Source organism: Lolium perenne, chromosome 5, assembly GCF_019359855.2.
Source record: "Lolium perenne isolate Kyuss_39 chromosome 5, Kyuss_2.0, whole genome shotgun sequence".
NCBI classification, from domain to species: Eukaryota; Viridiplantae; Streptophyta; class Magnoliopsida; order Poales; family Poaceae; genus Lolium; species Lolium perenne.
This window is the reverse complement of record NC_067248.2, coordinates 57,704,280-57,727,129: the sequence shown is the minus strand read 5'-3', so window position 1 is coordinate 57,727,129 and position 22,850 is coordinate 57,704,280.

Sequence of the window (22,850 nt, the reverse complement as noted above, 5' to 3'; positions counted from 1 at the left end):
GCGATAAGGCTGGATTAGGCGAATTTTGGGGATTGGAGGGGAAGAACGCACCAGGGCTGCGCGGGGGAGGAGATAAGACGCCGGCGCAAGCAAGGAGGAGAGGATTAATTTCTGAAGATTTCTCGACTGGAAAGCTTGACCGGTTGCTTGGTTGTAGACAGTCAATGACTTGTGGGGTCGGTACGGGAGGTGGCCCAGTTGCTGGGAGAGCAGACAATGGTGGAGAAAATGTGTGGCGTGTAAAGCGGATGACATGTGGGACCGGCTGTCTCCAGGTCGGATGGCTCGCCGGCTGCTCAGTTGGGGACACTTTTTTTCGATCTGGTGCTAGTGCCGGCATGGAGAGCGTTACAAAAATTTTAGTTCCAATATTCCATTCATAGACTGCAATGAATATGATGAGAAAACTGGGGTTTGATGAGAGATGGATTTCTCTAATAATGGTCTGTGTTAGTTCAGTTAGGTATCAAGTGAGATTTAATTCTGAGGAAACTGAGATGTTTGAGCCTACGAGGGGTCTCCGGCAGGGGACCTCCTTTCTCCCTACTTATATTCCTTTTATGAGCAAAAGGTTTGTCGAGTCTGTTGTTGTTTGAAGAAGAAGTTGGTGCATCGATGGGGTAAGGGTGTGCATAAATGCGTCGTCAGTATCACACATTCTATTTGCTGATGATTCCTTAATCCTCATGAAAGCGGATATGACTAACGCAACTTCCTTACAAAAGTTTTTGACACGTATTGTGCAAATTCAGGTCAACTAGTGAGTGTATCAAAGTCAAGTATTTTTTATCACCAAATACTAATGTGATTGCAAGAGTAGAAATATGTGAAACCTTGCACATAGACACACAAGCTTTGCCTGAGTATTTGGGGCTGCCTGCGATTGTTGGAGCACACATGAGTGACTGGTTCCTTCATTTTGTTGAGAGGATCTGTTGTGGGTATACTTCATGGGTGTACCATCGACAGTGCCTAGATCCGGCAAGCCCGGGTGGCCCACAGACGGTGATGAGGCATGTGGCCCATCGGGCGGCCCAGTTGTTGTTGATCCTGACGGAAGATGTCCGGCCCAGGAACAGGAAGCCGGATCCGACCGACCTTGGGAGTAACCCGGATCCATGGAGGCCCAGTAGGGACCCGGATCCAGTACGACATGTAAGGAAGGCGGATCCGTGACGTGCACGGCAAGATATTGTACCGTAGTTAGGCTATCTGTAATCCGGTTAGGACTCTCCGTGTAAACCCTAGATCCGTGCGCCTTTATAAGCCGGATCCCGGGAGCCCTAGAGGCACAACCACAACTCATTGTAACAACGCGAAAGCGCCCAGATAATTCCAGACAAGCAGCAGTAGGCCCTGTCATCGTGCAGGTGTTCCGAAGCTGGGTAACTCGCGTACCACCGTCCCGTGTGCACTCCGCCCTATGGCCCCTACTTCTTCTCCCCCTCGTGAGGATCCCTCCTCCGAGGTACCGTCGATTAGGCAACGACAGTTGGCGCCCACCGTGGGGCCGAGGCGTCCGGAGGCCGGAATCGGGAGGGCTCCGCCATGGGAAGCTACGACGACTCGATCGGCGTGGGCGTGTACTCTACGCCGGAATTTTCCGATCGTCCCCGGACGAGTGCGGATTCCGGCTAGGTCAAACCCGTCAAGCTCTCCATCGTCCCAATCGGCGGCATCCACATCTTCATCGGGGAAACCGTCGATTCCGACGGAAACCCACTGGTAAGTAACGCTGACGCGACCGTCGCTGAGCAGGACGGAGTCGCGAAGTTCCGATCTGAGTCGCAGGAGCTTCCTAAGGAAGATTCCGCCTTAGATCTGAAAAATTTCAAACCCACCCAATCCGCCCCTAAGCAGGAAATAACGGTGGAAGACCAATGCAGATCCGCCTGGGTCTCCCAGGTGTTAGAGAAGCAAAGGTGTCACTTCGTACACTTCATAGCCCATACCGCAGGAGCCGCCCCTCAAGAGGACGGAGCTGGTCCTGTGCAGGTTGAGGCGCCGGAAAACGCTGCTCCGGATCAGCAGGAGGCTGTCGGAGAAAGCGGAGCCCCGGTGGAAGAGTCGATTCTGGGAAACTTAAGCCCAATTCCCGGAGATACCCAATCCATGGACACTGAAGAGTTCGATCGCAGGGTGAAGGAATATGGATACGGTGCCCAGCCTGAAGTTGATTCCGCCCAGCCAAAGCAGGTCCTTGCGACCGTCGCTGCGCTGGGAGAAAACGGATCAGAAACAGCAGACACCCAATCTGACCCCCAGCCATCTCGTCGGGGATCCCCAATGTCACGGGAGCGGCCCCGCAGGGATTCTTCCTCAGAGGAACTCCTGTCAACTGAAGATATGATCGCACAAGCAGGCATGGATGCGGCTTATCGCTCGGATATTCTTAACAAACCTATCACTCCCGAAGACGTAGAAGCTTTGGAAGCTAAAAGATTGGAGCTGCTGGCCACAGCCAAAAAGTTTAAGGACACTGCAGCCGCCATGCTTGAAGAACGCCAGCATGCCGCAGTTTTTGTGGAAGGCTTCATCCAGCGTGAGCAGGAAGTGGACGAAGGACTGGCAAAGGTCAAGGAACTCCGAAAGCATTGGGAGGACAAAATCGTTGAAGCTCATCACGAGGTCGAAAGGGTCCGGCGTGATTTGGTAACTCCCCGCAGGATCACCTTCGCAACCCCAACAGAGCAGCAACCGCTTGCCACCCCGAAGGACAATATGACGAAGGCTGCAGAGATCTTGAAGAAAAAGAACGAGGAGATCGATATCGACTACGTTCGCAAGCTCGTCGCGTCAGCAGTGGTACAGCAGAGCAAGGCAGACACTTCGCGCAGGTTAGAATCTAACCCGGAGCTTTGCGTCTCCACTGCGCAGAAGGACGCCCATGACAATCGCCATCGAGATAACGAATCGCGTACCGGATCTTCGGAGCGCAGAAGGCAAGCCAGAGAACACCCAAATTCGATCCCCGTACCATCAAAAACACCTCCATCGGATCCGAGAAGGGGAAAGGATGCAATGTACTCCGGACGAGACAAGTACCGCCACCCCACTCCTCCGCCTAATGGTCACCCGCTTCCCCCTCGCCGCCGTAGTCCAGCCGGAAACACCAGGCCCCAAGGGCATGCTGGCATTGTTATCCGCGACAACGTGCTGCCTTCAAGAAACAGAAACAGGGAGCGCACGCCGGAACCTCGCCGGAATCAGAATAATGATCATGAGCCCGAGCCAAGGAGGAGCCGGAATGAGGAGCGCGACCCGGAACCCCGCCGGAGCCGGAACGACCAGGGCAGCCAGCGCCACGGCGAAGGCAGCCACAGAAGCCGGAGCCAGCACCAGGAAGGGCGGGGAGAATCTGAAGGCGGAAGCAAGAGGTCAGATCGGCCCCCTCGCAGGTCTCCCTCGCCACCACCTAGCGGTGGCGGCGGAGGTGGAGGCGGAGGCAGCGGCCGGAGATCTCGCTCTCGCTCAAAATCCCCCCGCCACGGTTCGCGCGACGCACGGGAACGTCTCAACGAATACAGAACCGACTACATCGGACCAAAGTGCTTTGGCAGGATGATTCAAGAGGAACCAAAGCCAAGGAGCTCCCTCAAGCTACCCGGAAACTTGAAGCATTATGATGGCACCGAAAGGCCGGATACCTGGATTGAGGATTACTATAATGCAGTAACCTTTGCCGGAGGGACCCCTAACATCGCCTGCCGCATGCTCCAATTGTACCTTGTAGGCCCAGCCCGGATCTGGCTCAGTGACCTCGAGAAAAACTCCATCTTTTGCTGGTTTGACCTGAAGACCGCTTTCGAGAAACACTTCAGAGGCACCTACAAAAGACCTGCCACGGCAAGCGACCTACAAGCTTGTATCCAGAAGAAGGGAGAATCCTCACGGAACTTCCTCACGCGATGGTTAGCGTGCAGGAACGAGTGCGAAAACGTCGACCACACCACTGCCATGTACGCCTTCATCGGCGGACTGCAAAGAGGAGGACTGCTGAGGCATAAGCTCACTTGTTTAGCTAATGCAAATAAGTTAACTTTGGATGAGATGATCTCCATTGCCAGTGACCACACTGCCGCCGATGACGACGCAGGCGGTGACATCGCAGCCACAGCAATCCCCCTACACCAACAAAAGAAGAACCGTGACAACGGCAATAGCAGCAGCCATAAGCGCAAAAACCCTGATGACCAGAAGAGTGGCGGATCCGACTTGGTCGCCATGGCGTTCCAACGCGGAGGTTCAGGAGGCGGAAGAGGACGCGGCCGTGGAAGCGGAGCCGGCAGGGGTCAGCAGCATGGCACAGAGGCCACAGCTGGCGGATCCCGCGCCCCGCAAACCTACGAGGAGTATAGGGACATGCCCTGCCTGGCCCACTTGGATCCGGCTACAGGGAAGTCCACTCACACCAACCGCAACTGCAAGTGGGTCAACGACTTAAAGAACGACCCGGAGGAAGGATACAAGCGAGCCCGGAAGCACCGCCCTCGCGGCAAAGGAGGCAAGGGCAAGAACAAAGACAAGGATGAGGACAGCTCCGAGGCAATGGATGAGGATGATAACTCGCCGGATCCCAAGGCAGGGTCCGCAGGTAAATCCAACCCGTTTGAGAAAAAGAGCGTGGGGGCTTACCACACTTTCCTCGGAACCCCAACAGTCCGCGCCACCAAGTCAGCTGCCAGGATCCTGAACGCCATAGTTCCGGCTGTGCCGCAGTATGTCAGGTGGTCGGAAATCCCGTGCACATTTGACAGAGAGGATCATCCTGTCATTGTGCCAAAGGAGTGCTACGCCTTGGTTGTAAGTCCCCGCATAGACGGGTATGACTTCTCCAAGTGCCTTATGGATGGTGGAGCCAGCTTGAACATCATGTACCTGGAAACTCTGGAGCGGATGAACCTCACCAAGGAACAGCTCAAACACAGCACGACTGAGTTTCATGGCGTGGTTCCGGGTAAGAAGGCAAATTCCCTCGGCAGCATCACACTTCCCGTGGCCTTCGGCGATGTTCACAATTTCCGCGAAGAGAGGATCACATTTGAAGTTGTGCCCTTCAAGAGCTCCTATCACGTCATCTTCGGCAGGCCCACCTACCACAAGTTCCACGCAAGGGCGTGCTACATCTACAACAAGCTCAAGATTCCAGGTCCTAAAGGTATGATTACCATATCCGGAGACTACAAAAAGGCTCATGAGTGCGAGTTAGGCGAAGCCGCCTTCGCAGAGTCTGTGATATCTGGAGAGGAGCTGAAAGGCTACAGAGCCGCGGTGGATCCGACTGAGATGCAGACCACCAAGAAGCAAATCTCTGAACAGAAAACGTCCTTCAAGGCCGCGATAGAGACCAAAAAAGTCAACTTCAAGGAAGGCGACGATACCAAGCAAGTCTCAATCGGAGCCAACATGGACCCCAAATAGGAAAGCGCGCTCGTCGAGTTCCTCCGCGCTAACATGGATATCTTCGCATGGCAACCTTCTGACATGTCCGGAGTACCTAGGGAACTCGCCGAGCACTACCTCAACATAAATCCGGGGGCTAAACCGGTGAAGCAAGCTATGCGACGCTTTGGAGATAAGAAGCGCCGCGCCATAGGAATGGAATTAGCTAAGTTACTAGAGGCAGGTTTTGTAATAGAAGTTATCCACACAGATTGGGTCGCAAATCCCGTCCTTGTACCCAAAAAGAACACCGTAATACTAAGAATGTGCATCGATTACTCTGGCCTGAACAAACATTGCCCGAAAGATCCGTTTCCCCTGCCGCGCATTGACCAAGTCATTGATTCGACGGCAGGGGCGGAACTTCTGTGTTTTCTTGATGCGTATTCCGGGTATCACCAGATCCGGATGAAGGAGTCTGACCAAAAGGCGACCTCGTTCATCACCCCATTTGGCACTTACTGCTATGTTACTATGCCCTTTGGCTTGAAAAACGCAGGTGCCACCTACCAACGTACGATGCAGCGGTGCTTGAAGGACCAGATTGGCCGGAACGTACACGCTTACGTCGACGACATCGCAGTCATGACTCGGAAAGGATCCGACTTGATCAGCGACCTCACAGAAACCTTTGAGAATCTCCGTCGGTACAAGATGATGTTGAATCCGCTGAAGTGCGTCTTTGGCGTACCAGCCGGAAAACTCCCTGGCTTCATTGTCTCTAACAGGGGCATTGAAGTAAACCCGGAAAAAATCAAGGCAATTTTGTGCATAAACAGGCCAACTTGTCTCAAAGATGTGCAACGGCTTACTGGTTGTGTCGCAGCAATCAGCAGGTTTGTTAGCCGTCTTGGCGAGAAGGCACTTCCCCTGTACAAGCTATTGAAGAAAACAGACAAGTTTGTCTGGGACGAGGCAGCGGATGCAGCACTACAAGGGTTGAAGGAGATACTTACCTCCCCACCTATCCTAGCAGCTCCAGGAGAGTCAGAGCCTATGCTCCTTTACCTGGCAGCCACCAACAGGGTCATCAGCCTCGTCATCGTGGTGGAACGACAGGAAGAAGGTCACGAATATGGAGTCCAAAGGCCAGTCTACTATATTAGCGAGGTCCTTACGGAATCCAAACAGCGCTACCCTCACTTTCAGAAGTTAGCCTACGGAGTATTCCTGGGCAGTAGGAAGCTGAGACATTACTTCCAAGAACATCCAGTAACAGTCGTGAGCAAAGCTCCGCTGTCAACGATTCTCAACAATGCTGACGCAACAGGACGCACAGCAAAATGGGGCATTGAATTATCCGCCTTCGACATCAGCTATAAAGCCAGGACCGCGGTCAAATCCCAGGTTTTGGCAGATTTCGTCGCAGATTGGACAGAAGCTCCGGACGCAAATTTGGAGCCGGAACCAGAGACATGGGTTATGCACTTCGACGGATCCAAGCAGCATCAAGGCTCAGGAGCCGGAGTCACCCTGAAGTCCCCTACCGGAGAAGAACTGCAGTACGTTCTGCAGATTCACTTCGAAGCTACAAACAACATGGCAGAATACGAGGCTCTACTACACGGACTGCGCATCGCTAAGGAAATAGGGATCAAGCACATCATCTGTTGCGGAGATTCCGACCTGGTGGCACAGCAAGTAGCCGGAACCTGGAACGCCAGAAATTCCGTCATGGCGGCTTACAGAGACGAAGTTGACGAGATCGCCAAGTGCTTTCTAGGATACGAAGTCAAGTATGTCCGGAGAGACGACAACGCAGCGGCAGACATGCTGTCCAAGCTCGGATCCGGTAGGAAGCCAATTCCGCCTGGAATTTTCCTGGAGCATCTCCGGATACCTTCGGTGAAGGGCGCTAACCCGGAAAACCCAGAGGTGGCAGTATCTCCGGCCAAAGAGGTGATGGCTATCATTCCGGCTTGGACACAGCCTTTCCTGGACTACCTCATCGATCAGAAGTTGCCGGAGGACGAGGTCCTCGCACGACAGATCATCAGACGAGCAAGATCCTACACAATTGTTGATGGACAGCTCTACAAACGAAGTGCAACAGGGGTATTTCTCAAATGCGTCTCTAATCAAGATGGCATTGAAATCCTCAGAGAGATCCACGCAGGGGATTGCGGGCATCACGCCGCCCCCAGGTCACTCGTTGCAAAAGCTTTTCGGCTAGGTTTTTATTGGCTTACAGCTAAAGAAGACGCTGACAAAATAGTCAAAACCTGCCGGGGTTGCCAGTACTACGCTACTCAACCAAACGCTCCAGCTCAAGAGCTGAAGACCATACCTATCACTTGGCCATTTGCGGTCTGGGGGCTTGATATGGTTGGTAAGTTAAAAAGATCATCTCCTGGTGGTTTTGAATACGTCTTGGTCGCTGTTGACAAATTCAGCAAGTGGATAGATGCAAAGCCAGTGAGAAAGGCCGACGGTGCCACGGCACTAAAATTTGTCTGCAGCCTCGTGATGAGATTCGGCATCCCACACAGCATCATAACAGACAATGGCACAAACTTCGCTCAGGGAGAATTGAAGGATTATTGTGAGACAATGGGGATCCGGTTGGACCTTGCATCTGTGGCTCACCCACAATCCAATGGTCAAGTCGAAAGGGCTAACGGTTTAATATTATCAGGAATCAAGCCACGCCTTGAAGAACCGCTGCGACGAGCAGCTGGAGCTTGGGCTGACGAACTGGATGCTGTCTTGTGGAGTTTGCGAACTACCCCTAACAGGTCAACAGGGTTTACACCTTTTTTCCTGGTATACGGATCCGAAGCCGTGATTCCCTCCGACATCATCCACGATTCACCGCGAGTTTCCGCCTACAATGAAGAAACAGCTGACGAGGCCAGACAGCTATCTGTGGACCTGATCGAGGAAGCTCGGAATTTAGCTGACCAGCGCTCCGCCATCTATCAGCAGAAGCTCCGACGCTATCACAGTCGTCGAGTACGGAACCGCTCTTTTATGGCAGGAGACCTAGTCCTCCGCCTTCGGCAGGTGAAAGACCATAAGTTGCAGTCTCCATGGGAAGGACCCTTCGTCGTTAGCAAAGTGCTCCATAACGGGTCGTACTACCTTGTGGATTTCCGAGAGCTGAGAGACAGACCTGCTAATTGGCACCGGAAACGCAAGCGTGAGGATTCGGATGACATTTACGACGAAACAGATCGCCCCTGGAACATCGCACAGCTACGTCCTTTCCACACTTAGCATATTTTTTCCGAGTTACAAACTCTGTAATAGTTATACATGATCAATGAAATAAAGCTTTTGGTTCACTCTCTTGAGTCTTTTACCTCATTTACTTGTTCATTTTTCGATCGTGTATGTTTTCCGACTAAAACCGCAGAGCTGGATATTCCCGCCTAGGCGTGTATGAAAGTTGTGGTTTTCAAAAATCGTCCTTCAGGACGTAAGCTTAAGTTTTCTGATTAAATTGTTATCTGTTGCGAACTCGTGGATTCCTAGTAGCGATTTCCGGCATCTATGCTTGGGGGCTTGTTTCCGCGGTTATTGACGGATTACCATTGGGTTTCGTCGCCGCTGGCGAGCATTTCCGGCTAAGGTCTTCCGGCTCGCGGAAGGTCAAGCGAGCAAGCCGGAAAACAACGACATCAGCACTTGCTTTACGACATAAAAACGAAACATGCAGAATAATATTAAAGGATAGTAGGATAAGTTGTTTCCGCCCACGCATAGTTGTTTCGTACCTAGCTACTTAAGAATTTAAGTATTATTACAAACCCACTCTGGGGCCAAAATGATGCAACTTGTTTCATTGTTCTAAACAGGAGCTCTACTCGGAGTCTTCCTCTTCAGATTGCTGGTAGTTGGAGCCGTCATCACTGTCACCAGATCCGGCTTTGGAGCCGTCACCAGAGCTTTCTCCGGAATGCTCGCCGCTTGACCCGGATCCTTCCCCGTAATACTCCGGCTCACCTGCTTCTTCCTCAGCATCGGAAAATCCTTCGGGTAGATCGTGCTTGTTATACCAGAACGAGTGATCCACTCGCCTGACAAACAGCTGTTCATATCCTTCGGTTTCCGCGAGGAGGGCGCCCATGTCGGAACCCTTGGGGGCTCCGCGTGCAACAGTCGCCAGGTTGAGCGAGGGGAAGTGAGCCTTGCAGGTGGCCAAGACTAGGGAGGCGACTCCGCGTGCTGAAGACTTCTGCCAGTCCTTGATGAAATCCGGCACCAATCCCATAAGTTTGGTCATCGTATCGATGACTGTGGTTTTGGCCTTCTTCAGAGACAGAGCCGTGGCGATTCCGCGACAGGCTTCAATTAACTTGTCAATTGATATACGCGCTTCATCGTATGCCTCCGTCCTCGTAAGGTTTGACTCTTTTGTCCATTCGAAGCCAAGGCTCGCTGTGGAAGAAGCAACAGTTCCGTTAGAGATAAAGCTTGCGAGATAGTCGGAGCAACAACACGGAAAACGCTTACGGAAGATAAGTTTGTCAATGGCCTCCGCCTCCGCTTCCAGAACTTTGTTCTTGGATATCACGGAAATCACGCGGCCCTGGCTTTTCTCTAGTTTTTCATTCAGCTCCGCCAGGTCGCGGGCATGTTTTTCGGACAGCTCCTTCCTCGCTTGATTTTCCTGGGAGGCGGATGTCTTCACAAAGTTCTTGAGGGATTCATTCTCCGCCTCAAGCACCTGGATCTGGGCGGACAGCTCGTCAAACTTGGAGTGCTTGGCAGTCTCTTCTGTACGTAGACAGAATTGCGCATATTATGCATCCTGAACAGCTATATCAAAACAAGAGTAAGACCCGGATCTTGTACCTTGAAGGCGGTTCTCAAGCAGCTGGATAGCCTTTTGGCTATTTTCCGCGTTCTGGCGCAGCCCCTCGATCTCCGCGATCTGCTCCAGCACATGCACGCGCAGGTCTTCGTGCAGTTTACGCGTGGTCTGTGCAGAGGAGTTAGTCGGATATTTAAAATCTTGGGGGCTAGCGAGGAATTCAAAGTCTTGGTACAAAAAATTTAAATTTCCGCCTCAGGTACATTTTTCGGAAAGCATCGGCTAATACATGTTACACGGAAATATATCACCCAATGCTTGGGGGCTAGTATTACCTGCCGCACTTCCCTGTGCTTGGCGAAAAAATCCTTCAGGCTGACCTCCAGGTCGGCGAGTTCACGCACCTCTTCGTCCGGTTTACCCCACACTTTGTTCAGCATGGCGGAAACTTCCGCGTGACGCTGTGCAAGGGTGAGCTTTTGAAAGGACGGAGTTGGTTGGAGGTGGACTCGAGTCGCGTTGGTTACTTGAAGGAGCTTAGCCTTTTGCTCCTGTTCCTCTTCAGTAGGCCCCGCGAACGCGGAGCTTGGTTGATCTGGCGGAGGAATTGGTGAGGAGGTCCCCTTGGCGGAGTCGCCATGATGAGCGGGGTCTTCAGGAAGGTCATCAATGTTGATAATATCCTTTGGATCCGGCTTGGAGGTGGATGAAGCTTTAGGCGGAACTTCAACCTCAGGAGTAATGGGAAAAGAAGCCGGAGATGGCTTGGTTCTCTTCTTAAAGGTCTTTGGGGCCTTGGGGGGCTGGCTTCCGGAGCTTCAGTAAAAAACATACAAGTATAAGAGCGAGCGTTGAATCAGGACTTGGGTCTCGGAAGTGGACGTTTACCCGGAAGGTTTGAAGAAGTGCTGGAAAGCAGGCTGCCCTCTGTTGCTGGTATTAATTAGCGAGAGGCGCTTCTTTTCCGCCTCCAATTTCCGGGTAGCCGCAATGCTGAGCACTTCGCGGGCGCGTTTCGCACGGGGGCTGGAAGGTGCTGGCTTCTTCCTCTTAGCGGGGCGGGAAGCCTCGGGAGCTTCCGCCTCCGATGCGGCTTCCGGGTCCGCGTTGCTGGTGGATGGGACTCGGAGGAGAGTTCCGAGTTCATTTTCCTCAAGCGCCTCGAGCTAGTACAAAGTTAAACACTTAGATGAAAAAAGTGAAGAAAAACAATAGACCAAAGTCAAGGCGACGTACCGCGGTTCCGGATCCATTTGTGTGGATGTCTTTGTTGCATACGTGAACATGGAGTTCACGTGAAATCTTGATGAGGACCCGGATCCTTTTGTCGAGGGCGTCGGCAGAAAGATTATCTTTGGTGGCGCGCATTGGATCGTCGCGCCCTGTGTACTCAAACATCAGGCGGTCCCTGTGTTGCAGCGGTTGGATCCGCTTGGTGAACCAGGAAAGGGTTAAGTCTTTCCCCGTCAGCCCTTCCTCCGTGAGCTTGCAGATCCGCCTGACAGCGCGGGTCAGCTGAGGCGAGTCGGAGAAGTGGGGGCAGTGCGTCCATGACGGAAGCTCGTTGGCGGGGCAGTTTTTAAAAGCCGGAAGTTTCTTTTCGCTCGCAGGGTCGGAGACGTCCTTCAGATAGAAGAAACCCGCGGACCAGTACCTCGCGGATTCGTGGCGGTCGGTTGGGGGGTAGACGTGGCCCGGGCGGAGCATAAAAGTGATGGATCCGCATGTGGCGAGTTCGCCGGATTGCCGGATCTTCTTGACAGAGAAAAAATATTGGAACAGAGAGATCTCAGGGGTTACCCGGAGATGGCCTTCGCAGAGGGCGACGTGGTTGCTGATGGCGAGCACGCTGTTTGGAGATATGTTGTGGGGTTGGAGTCCATACGTCTTCAGAATCTCCAAGAAAAAGTCTGAAGGCGGAAATGAAAATCCGCGCTCCACCAGTGCCTTCGTCAGCACCATCTCATCGTCCCTCGGAGCCGGAGCAAGTTCATCCGGAACTGACCTCCAGCTTCCGGGTTGCAGAAAGCCCTCCGACTCGAGGTTCTTCAGCTCCATCTCGGTGGTAGTACAGGGCCACCATTTTCCTTTAGCTTCAGAATCTCGCTTCCGAGCTTTCGACTTCTTTGTGACCTCTTCCGTTTGGTGCTCCGTCTGACCCGCCCCGGAGGTTTTCTCCGGGTGAGCAGAGGTCCCCTCCGCCTCCTTGCCGGAATCCTTTGAAGGATCCAGCCTGATTGGAATGAAGGGAGGAGGGGCGGAGGAGATTGGGGTCGCCATGATTGGTTCCGAGGTCGGAGGCGGAGTCGTTGAAGACATCTGAAGAAAAAGGGTTTGGCGGAAACTTTCTTTAGTCGGATCCCACGTCGTCTTCCCAAAATTCACCCCTACCAACTACGGCGTAAGAGTGAAGCTCGAAGACTTACCGTAATGGCGAATGCGGTGGCCTGAGCTGCCGGCGGCGAGTTTTCCGCGCGGTGGCTCGCCGGAGTTAAGAACACGAAGAACACTGCGGTGGTGGATTCGCTCCGGTGAAGCTCCGGCGACTATTCCGGCAGGATCCGGCGCGGCGGAGGAAGAGCTCACGGGCGGCGCTCGGCAGAGAGGTGAGAAGGGGGGTGAATGAGGGTAAGGGGCCTCGACGGTGGATATTTATAGGCTGAAGGGATAAGATTCGTGCTCCACATCCTGTGGTCGGAACGCAAGCGTTGCGCCGTTGGATGCGTGACACGTGTCCCAAACCCTAACGGTAAAAATGGCTAGAGATAAGTTACCGCAGAAATCGCGCGAAAATGGCGCCAGAATTGGCGGAACCGTTTGAGTCTTTTAAGATTCCGGGTAATTGCGTGAGAGTAAGTTAGCTTCCATTCGCGAGCAGGGAGTAACCCGGAAATGTTCTTTGGAATGTCGATGGATGAAGTCCCGCAGGATGGGAGCATTTTTCGACTGAAAGTTGGGAAAAGAAGAAAATGCAAAGTTGGAGCTCTTCAAGTTTCTCCGCGTTACCAACGATGCCGGAAACTTACGGCAGAAGCATGGCGGAAACTGCAGGCGAAACTCAGAGAACTCTGGGGGCTACTGTTGTGGGTATACTTCATGGGTGTACCATCGACAGTGCCTAGATCCGGCAAGCCCGGGTGGCCCACAGACGGTGATGAGGCATGTGGCCCATCGGGCGGCCCAGTTGCTGTTGATCCTGACGGAAGATGTCCGGCCCAGGAACAGGAAGCCGGATCCGACCGACCTTGGGAGTAACCCGGATCCATGGAGGCCCAGTAGGGACCCGGATCCAGTACGACATGTAAGGAAGGCGGATCCGTGACGTGCACGGCAAGATATTGTACCGTAGTTAGGCTATCTGTAATCCGGCTAGGACTCTCCGTGTAAACCCTAGATCCGTGCGCCTTTATAAGCCGGATCCCGGGAGCCCTAGAGGCACAACCACAACTCATTGTAACAACGCGAAAGCGCCCAGATAATTCTAGACAAGCAGCAGTAGGCCCTGTCATCGTGCAGGTGTTCCGAAGCTGGGTAACTCGCGTACCACCGTCCCGTGTGCACTCCGCCCTATGGCCCCTACTTCTTCTCCCCCTCGTGAGGATCCCTCCTCCGAGGTACCGTCGATTAGGCAACGACAGGATCATTGAGAGGATAAATGGCTGGAAAGAAAAGCTACTATCAATTAGTGGTAAAGAAATCTTGTTAAAGCCAGTTGTGCAAGCGATTCTGGTGTTTGCTATGTCAGTTTTTCAGATCCCTAAAGGCGTGTGTAAGAGAATGATGGACGCCATTTCAAAATTCTGGTGGGGAGATGATGACAATAGTAATAAAATGCATTGCCTAGCTTGGTGGAAATTGTGTGGATCGAGAAAAATGGCGGAGGCCTTGGCATTGAAAGAAGGTATGGCGATGGCAAACTAAATGGGAGTCTCAAATCTTGTAGCTGAATCCGATTCTCTGGAGACGGTCCAGGCTTGTTCTGGGGTCAACAATGGCACAACGAGTCAGCTGCTATTTTTTACGATTGTGTAGATCCGGTGGCTCCATTGGTAATGTGTCGTTTACCCACCGTCCTTGGGAAGCAAATATGGTGGCACATAATTTAGCTAGGGAATGTTTTTCGGCTATGTCAAAATGTAACTGGGTCGATGAACCCCTTAGCTTCATCCTTGAATCTCTTGTAAACGATGTAACCATTTTGTGACCCTCAGGTAGCAAGTTCCAGATGCACTCTTTTCCTTCCAGGGTACCGAAGGGGACTGGAAGGTTTTTAATTAGGTGGCTTGCTGACTTAATATAATTATGTTCCACCTCTGGACTACGGGTTTGTGGCAGTAGCTTGATCTATTTCTCTCATGTTCTTTATATTTCTTAGTGCCATATGAGCTGCCCTACATGATTATGGCCATATTTGAAATACATGTGTGGAGGATCCTTATTCTATGATATTGTGCTATGAGATTTGATCATAATATGTGCAAGATGTATTGATAGATGCATATTATATACCCCGTTTTTAAGTATTTGTTCTAATCCAACTTATATGCAAGAGCGTGTGTGGGGTGATGTGTGTATTAGATGGGCTAGCATGGTTCTAATGATTGGATAGTGACAACAAATTCATGATCTATTATGTTTTTGCCTTTTCTTTTGCTACCTCGAGTCACCATTGTGGAAAAAATTGCTTCCTGGACTGCACACTCTGCACTTGGAGTCCCAACGCCATCAGATATGTGTGTTATGCTTCCAATCATTTCAAAATATTCATTTTTGTGTAATTTAAAGCTCATAGGAAAATAAGGTATGAAAGGAAAACACCACGCATGTTATGGGTTTGAATAATTATGAGTAATGAGCTAGGTTGGAACCATGTCGACATGGGGAATGCCTTTCAACATTGCACTTACCCTTGAGTTATCATCATTTGCTTTGGATTACTGGTTAGCCATATCGTGTAAAGTAAAGGGGTTATCAAATAAAGCCTAGATTATGCAAATATGTTAGAGAAGTGCATTGGGGCACTGATACGCGTAGATGTACACGTCCGTTGGGAACCCCAAGAGGAAGGTCTGATGCGTGAAAGATCGAGATGTCGCCTAGAGGGGGGGGGGTGAATAGGCAATTACAAACTCTTGCGGATTTGTCTTGTATGAATGCGGAATTAAACTATCGTTTAGTTTACAAGCACAAACCCTAAATATGCTAAGCTCAACTAAGTGTAACAATAGCAACTAGAGCTAAGCAAGATAGGCACAAGATATATGTAGCACAAGTGATAGCAAGATATATGTACTTCAAGCACGATGGCTATCACAAGGAAAGAGAGCTCGGGTATAGAAATAACCGAGGCACGCGGAGACGAGGATGTATTCCCGTGTTCCCTTGCTTTGCAACAAGGTACGTCACGTTTGGAGGAGTGGAGGTCCCACGAAGGATTCCCCGCGCCACGAAGGCTCACCCTATTCTCCGAACCACACCCACGAAGGATAATGGCCCTTTCCTTATGGTTAGCTTTTCCTCCGCTCCAGAGATGGCAAGCTCCACAACCACTTCACAAGCTCCACGAAGGAGAAGCCCGGGCCTCTTCACAATCTTCTTGAAGAGATCACCGGAGCACCAATCACCAAGCCAACTAGGAGGTCACCCTCCAAGAGTAACAAGCTCACGGTCTCTCACTCGAACAAATCGTGGTGGAGAGCTCAACACTATGCAATGATGCAAAGCAAGAACACCGGAGGTGTTCAAGTCCTTCACACTCAAATCCCACCAAAGCAACGAATGCTAGGATGAGATTGGAGAGGAAGAACAAGGGGGAAAGTCAACCAAAGACTCCAAGATCTAGATCCCAAGAGATTCCCTCACTTAGAGAAGAAACGGTTTGGTGGAAGTGTAGATCTAGATCTCCTCTCCCAAATCCTCAAATATGAGCAAGAATGGTTGGAGGAATCAAGGGGGAGAACAAGTTCTTCAAATGGTAGCAATGGAGGAGAGAGAATGGGAAGAACTAGTTGCTCAAGGTGGAAGAAGGGTCTATTTATAGCTAAGGGGGAAAAATAGCTGTTGGGGGAAAAAGACAGAAAATCGGGCAGAAAAAATAGTCAGAAAAACGCGGCCAGCCAGCCGGCCGGCCGGATTTCCTGATGCGGCCGGTGGCCCATCCGGCCGGACGGCCAAAGCAGCCGGGCGGCTGCACATGCGGGCGGCAGATAAGGGGAGGAGCTCAGTCCGGAGCAGGCCCAGTCGGGCCGGGGAGGTGGCCGGGCGGTCGAGGCAAACCGGCCTGGGCCGGAGTGGACCGGCAGGCCCACTGGACCTGCCCCGGATGGCACAAGCGCCCGGGCCGGTTTCGGCCGGGTGGGCCGGCGAGGCCGGCAGGCCGGCCGACCGGCCGGCTGCTCCTCCTCCTTTTTTCTTTTTCTTTTCTTTTTATTCTTTTCTCTTTTCCCTTTTCTTTAATAACTTTTGCTCCCGAACCCCGATTCGAATGAAACCAGTTTTGTTTGGAAGACAACAACAAATGCTATCCTATGGAAAGTGAAAACACAAGAATCTATAGGAGGGGATTTTATCATGAATATAAAAGGTAGAACCTTATATCATGAATAACCGGTAAAATCACCCAACATCGAAAACGCAATAGAAGATGCATGTGAACTCCGTTTTCGATGAACTTGGGCTTGTTGTAAAGCTAGCAACAAGCTCAAGAACCTCACACCGAGAAATACCAAGAAGCAATAAGAATATGCAACGCATGCAAGGATTGAGCTCCCTAAGACGATGTGATCAAGTTACCCAACCGAAAGCCCCTCTTAATAGTGCGGCTATCTATCCTATAATCCGGTCTCCCAACATCCACCTTGAGACCGGTAAAAAAGGAAAACCTAGCAAGGCCATACCTTTGCCTTGGGCATCCCGCTTGATCTTGATGATAACTCTTCAAGCTTCACTCAAGCCGGAATGCCTCTCTTGATCAATGTTGCTTTGTGAAGACTCACAAATGCTCCCCCATACACTATGATGGGAAAGCTCCATTGATACACATCTTCACATGTCCATTATCACCGAATGGACGACAAGCTTCAAGCATGTGATCCACTCAAGATGCTCATCTTGAACTTGCCCAACTCAACCTTGTATCTTCTCATACTCACTTAAGATAGAGCATGGCTAATATTGAGTTCCACATAAGAACTCCATCTTCATTTCTTCTTCTTGATCATATCACATATATATCTTCATACCGATGATCTTGATGCCAATACACAAGGTATACCTTTATCTTCATGGCATCCATACTTGAATCCAACACATGGAGTACAAGTAGTACCTATGGAATATTCCTTCATATAAACTCAATGAAAACATTAGTCCATAGGGGTTGTCATTAATTACCAAAACCACACATAGGGGCAATGTACCCTTACAATCTCCCCCATTTTGGTAATTGATGACAACCATAATAAGAGGGTTTATATAATGAATATTAGTGACAAGTACGCAACTTATCCGAGAATAAGTTGTATACAAGAGGTTGTATTTGATATGGTCAAGTAACACAAAGCAACTAGTCCATATCAAAACCGACTCTACTCACACAACTACAACAAATGCAATGGATGTGAGTAGAACCAATATATATAGAGAAAACTCCCCCACAATGTATGCACGTGTGATGAATATGAATTCATTGCATACATTGTCAAGATTAACCTTTGGGATAGTTTCCACTATATATATACAACCATGCAAGACATATAAATATGGAATGCATGAGAGGCAAAACACTTAAGCACAAACCAAGCTTAAGTATAAAACCATTCCCTTAAACCCTCTAAACTTCTCCCCCATTGGCATCGAGTGCCAAAATGGGTGAAAAATTTAGAAAGCCAATATAATGTGAGTTCCTCCCCAAGGTGTGCACTTCTCATAATTTGAGTGGAATCAAATGCACATATCCAATGATGAGTACTTGAAGGAAGTCAAACTATATTGAGAATCAAGATTGCACAAGGATAACATGGTGAAGTAAGTTTTAACAAATAAAGCAAGCAATCAAAGATCCAATTGGACAAACAAAGATATCATGATAAGAAAGATATAGTGCTTCTAAAAATAAGAAAGCTCCCCAAGGTTCGTGCACAATTTATAATGTTTGCATTTGAATACAATATGCACAAACATGGAATCCTCACTCCCTCTATATCATTTAGAACACACCCAAGATAAAAATAATATGCTTATCAAGAATAACTTGAGTCCAACAATTACGAGATATGAGTGCATGAAGAAAAACAAGTAAACCAAGCACTCATAAATCTTCTTTACCAACACCACTAAAAGCAAAAGGGTAAAAGATGGTTGGCAAGGAACAAGGATATCAAGTTGATGGATTAACGCTCTCATGTATATAAGTTTCTAAAGTGGACATAGTGATCCATAAAGAAACATGCACACACAAGAGGTTAACAAAATAAATAAGACATGATATCCAAGATGAAGTCATAAAATATACCAAGGATGTTTGCTTAAAAAGCATATATAGCCTATGGCTCCAATTTACACACTTGCGGTATATGAATGAGCTTCAACCAAGAAAATCTCAAAAACATCACAACTAACAATAAGGGAAGTAAAGCTAGTTGGAATGTTTTGAGAGAGGCAACAAGTATCACAAATATGGATTTATTTCACGATTTCATCAATATTGTACACAAGAGCTCTTTGAGGAATTGATATGCAATAAATTGCTAGAGGGCATATTTGTGATAGGTGAATCATAAATATGATATATATATATATATATAACCTATCATATGCATCTTCTCAAATTACTCAAATGTACAATAAGAAGTTTTTCTTTTAAAAGTATTTTTCAAGAATCGCAATTCGAAATAAAGAATTTCATGCCAAGATGCAACCTACAAGAGGTTGGATGCTATATGAGTATGCATGAATAAGATACTTGTTACCGAGATAGCAATGGCATGATGTAGTAGATACGAGTTCATCGAACATCCTAGCTTGACTCCAATTATCATATGGTGACAACACCTTCCTTATAAATGAGACAAGCCTCCATTGCATCTCCAATGTACCTAAAACATCATTCAAGTACATCTTGGTCCCCAAACTCATTGGGTCCAACATGGTTAGACTAACCACAATATATAGGACACACTCCATATAAACATGTGCATATTTAGATGAAGTTTGAATTTCATGCACGTCTTAGCCATTTAGGATTTGATGGAGTATATCCTACATAATGGATCGAAAGAAAGCAAGCATGCTACAAGTATAAACAAATTACATATAAGCATGCACCAAAACTTTTAAAGATCCAAGAACGATATACTTTGGACAAAAACACCAAAGGAATTAAATAAGGCATAGAGGTGTCACAAAACAAATTTGTTGTCCAAATTATATCTAAGAAGCAAATCACAAAAGATTTGTTCAACAAATTTCAACAAGTGAACTAAGAAGAAACCATTGAGCATAAAGGATGAAATAAGGCAAACATGCTCAAAGATTTATCTCATTCAACAAATAAAGCATAGAAGAAGGAATGCGATAGCAAACTCCCAAAAGAGAAAGGTTCAAACAAATAAACCAAACCCTCTACACTTTTCACAATGGCACAATGTACCGCAAGGAAAAGGTTTGTCTTCCAAAACAAACACTTGATATGAATCAAGAGAATTTATCAAAAGATTTTTCAAAGGGACAAGGAAGACACATGAGAGAAACAAAGATTTCTTGGAAATAAAATAAGTAAATAGGAAGCAATCCAAGGTGAGGATGATCCATGAATTCAACCACATAAAAGGTTATCAATTGTCAAAGACAATGAGTATATTGGAAATAATTTCCGGTGGTGAATTGACAATGATAGTAAGGATCAACTTCACAATAAAAGGCATAGGATAAGTATATAGAATTAAGCACTATGCACGGATGAAGATTCTTGATAGCTTCAACTAGTCAAACAATCACGCACGGCAATGATTAGAATAACATGAAGCAAACGGTGTCCCAAATAAGATATAGAAATATGTATTTGAGGAAAAACAGTACCAAGAATTTCTTAATCAAACAAGAGTCCATAAGATGAGCCAATAAAAGCTTTTTAATAGAAGTGGAGCTTGTTTGAGCAAACATGCCACCTAAGAACAAGATAATTAAGAGCATTAACTCTAAGTGGCATAACCTCATATGTTCACATTTTCTAGGCTTGTGATATGTACAAAACATATTACTCCCCCATAATGTGATAAAACATTTCTTCTAAACAAGAGGCAACTTAAAATTCAACTAGAGATGATTAATGGATATTTTAGAATTTGAATTTCTCATGAGTATGACACACCACATAGTGACTAGATAATCTTGCAATATCAATACTAGGTGGTGGTACCCATGTACACACATTTTAAAGAAAGAGAGATGCACAAAGCATATCACTCCCCCAAAATGGGATGTTCCATTAATCACTTCAAAGAGAGCCAAATAAGATATCATCAAAATGCATTAGGATCCAAAACAATACACAAGTATATGATGAGTCAAACAAACATACTTGAATACACAAGATAGGTAAGTAAGACACAACACATACACACAAATATTTGGTACAAAACCAAACATGCAAAGGGGCAAGTAACTTACAATAAATATGATGAGTTGAAGTATAAGTTACCGCAAAGAGGAACATTGGATATAAGATATAGATGATAATCCATATGACTTGACTTGGTCAAAATATAATATATGAAGATCCCTTAATTCTTCATGAAGTAGCCAAGTCTCCAATGACCTCCACATGCACCTATTGATTACGTTTGAGCTTGTTGGTCCCCAACCAAGTTGGGTCCTAAGAGGTTAGTCACAATAGGCTTGGCAACCCAAATGGTCCTTTTCTTGAGACCACTTTGAGTTCCAACAAACTTGGCAAACACATTGCCATCCTTATCCTTCCCTAGAGAATAATCATCATCAACAATTATAGGGTTAGATAAGGTACCATTTAAACATGAAGAAGCAAAGTGCCCCTTCACACGACATAAGTAGCAAGTGTTCCCCTTTCTCTTCTTTATTGATTTCTTCTCTCGGGGAACAACATCTTGATTCTTCTTGGGAAGTGGCCTATCTTCAACTTGAGGTCGAGCATGAGCTTGACCTTGACCTTGTGGCCGTTTCCCTTGTTGTTTCTCACTCAAGTGCTTCTTCTTCTTCTTCGATGGGCATGATCTAACATGATGCCCTTCAACCTTGCACTTGAAGCAAACCAACTTGGCCGGATCCTTGACTTTGTCTTGGCCCTTCTTCTTGTTGTTCTTGCTCTTGGACTTGTTCTTGTTATTGGAGTTGAATCCAAGTCCACTCTTGTCATTGGGGGATTGTTGCACACTCAACATCTTGTCAAGTGCGGATTTCCCTTCATGACACTTTTCCAAATCTTTCTTCAAAGAAAGGACTTGGGCCTCAAGCTCTTTTATTTCCTCTACATGGTTAGTAGAAATACAAGTACTAGAGGAAGTAGAAGCTTCATTATTAGAGCAACAAGGCAAAGTGAGTAATCCAACACAAGGTGTATCACTAGTTTGACTAGATGGATTACAAGGACTAGCACATGGCAATATAACATTTTGGGTAGAGGTTGTGCTAATGTCCACATGAGGCTCACAAGATGTTACCTTAGTGATACTAGCCTCATGAGCTAACTTTAGCTCATCGTAGGAAGTTAGAAGATCCTCAAGAGAGTGTGAGAGCGTTTTATTGCTTTCTTCCAATTCCCTACAATTGCTAGTTAGCAACTCAAGTTGAGCCCTTAGCTCAACATTCTCCTTTAAGGTAGATGCTTCACAAGAAGTAGAGTTAGTAGCACAAGCATCAACAATCGTTCTCTCATTTTCATGCATATAGGATTCAATTTTTTGTGTAAGCATAAAATTAGTATGCTTCTCATCTTTTAGCTCATGCTTGAGGAGAGTGAATCTCTTTTCCCCATTTTCAACATGGGACTCCAACTCCACTATGGTTTCCCTATATTTACTCAAGGTATCCATAGAGTGTTCGAGATTAGCACGAGCTTCTTTATTACCATGAAGAGAAGCATATACCATTGCCATATTATGCACCAAGATATTATATTCTTCATCATTATCATCATCATCACTCTCATCATTAGAGGAAGTGTTAGGAGTCAAAGTAGGAGATACCTTTGATCCATTTGGCATAAGGCACATGTGCATACCGGAGGATGAAGATGAAGAAATTCTTGAATCCTCATTTGAAAACATGTCTTGATCCATAGAGTGTTCGATTTCCTCTACATTGTTAGTCAACAAGCAACTAGAGGAAATAGAAGCATTTTGATTATGGGAGCAAGACAAGACAAGCATATCATCATGGGGTTTATGTGAGCAATTTACACATGATATGCGAGGACTATCAACACAAGCATGTAGATTATTTTCAATGCTAGATGTGTTTAAGTCCAAAGAGGAAGCATCGCAATGGGATAGAGATGAAGAATCATCACTATTGAGCACAATATCAACATTGCAATTTTCCTCACCACTCACCATATCATTACCTCGTGTCTTGCTACACGTTGGTGAAGTGGAAGAAGATGAGAACTCATCACGGC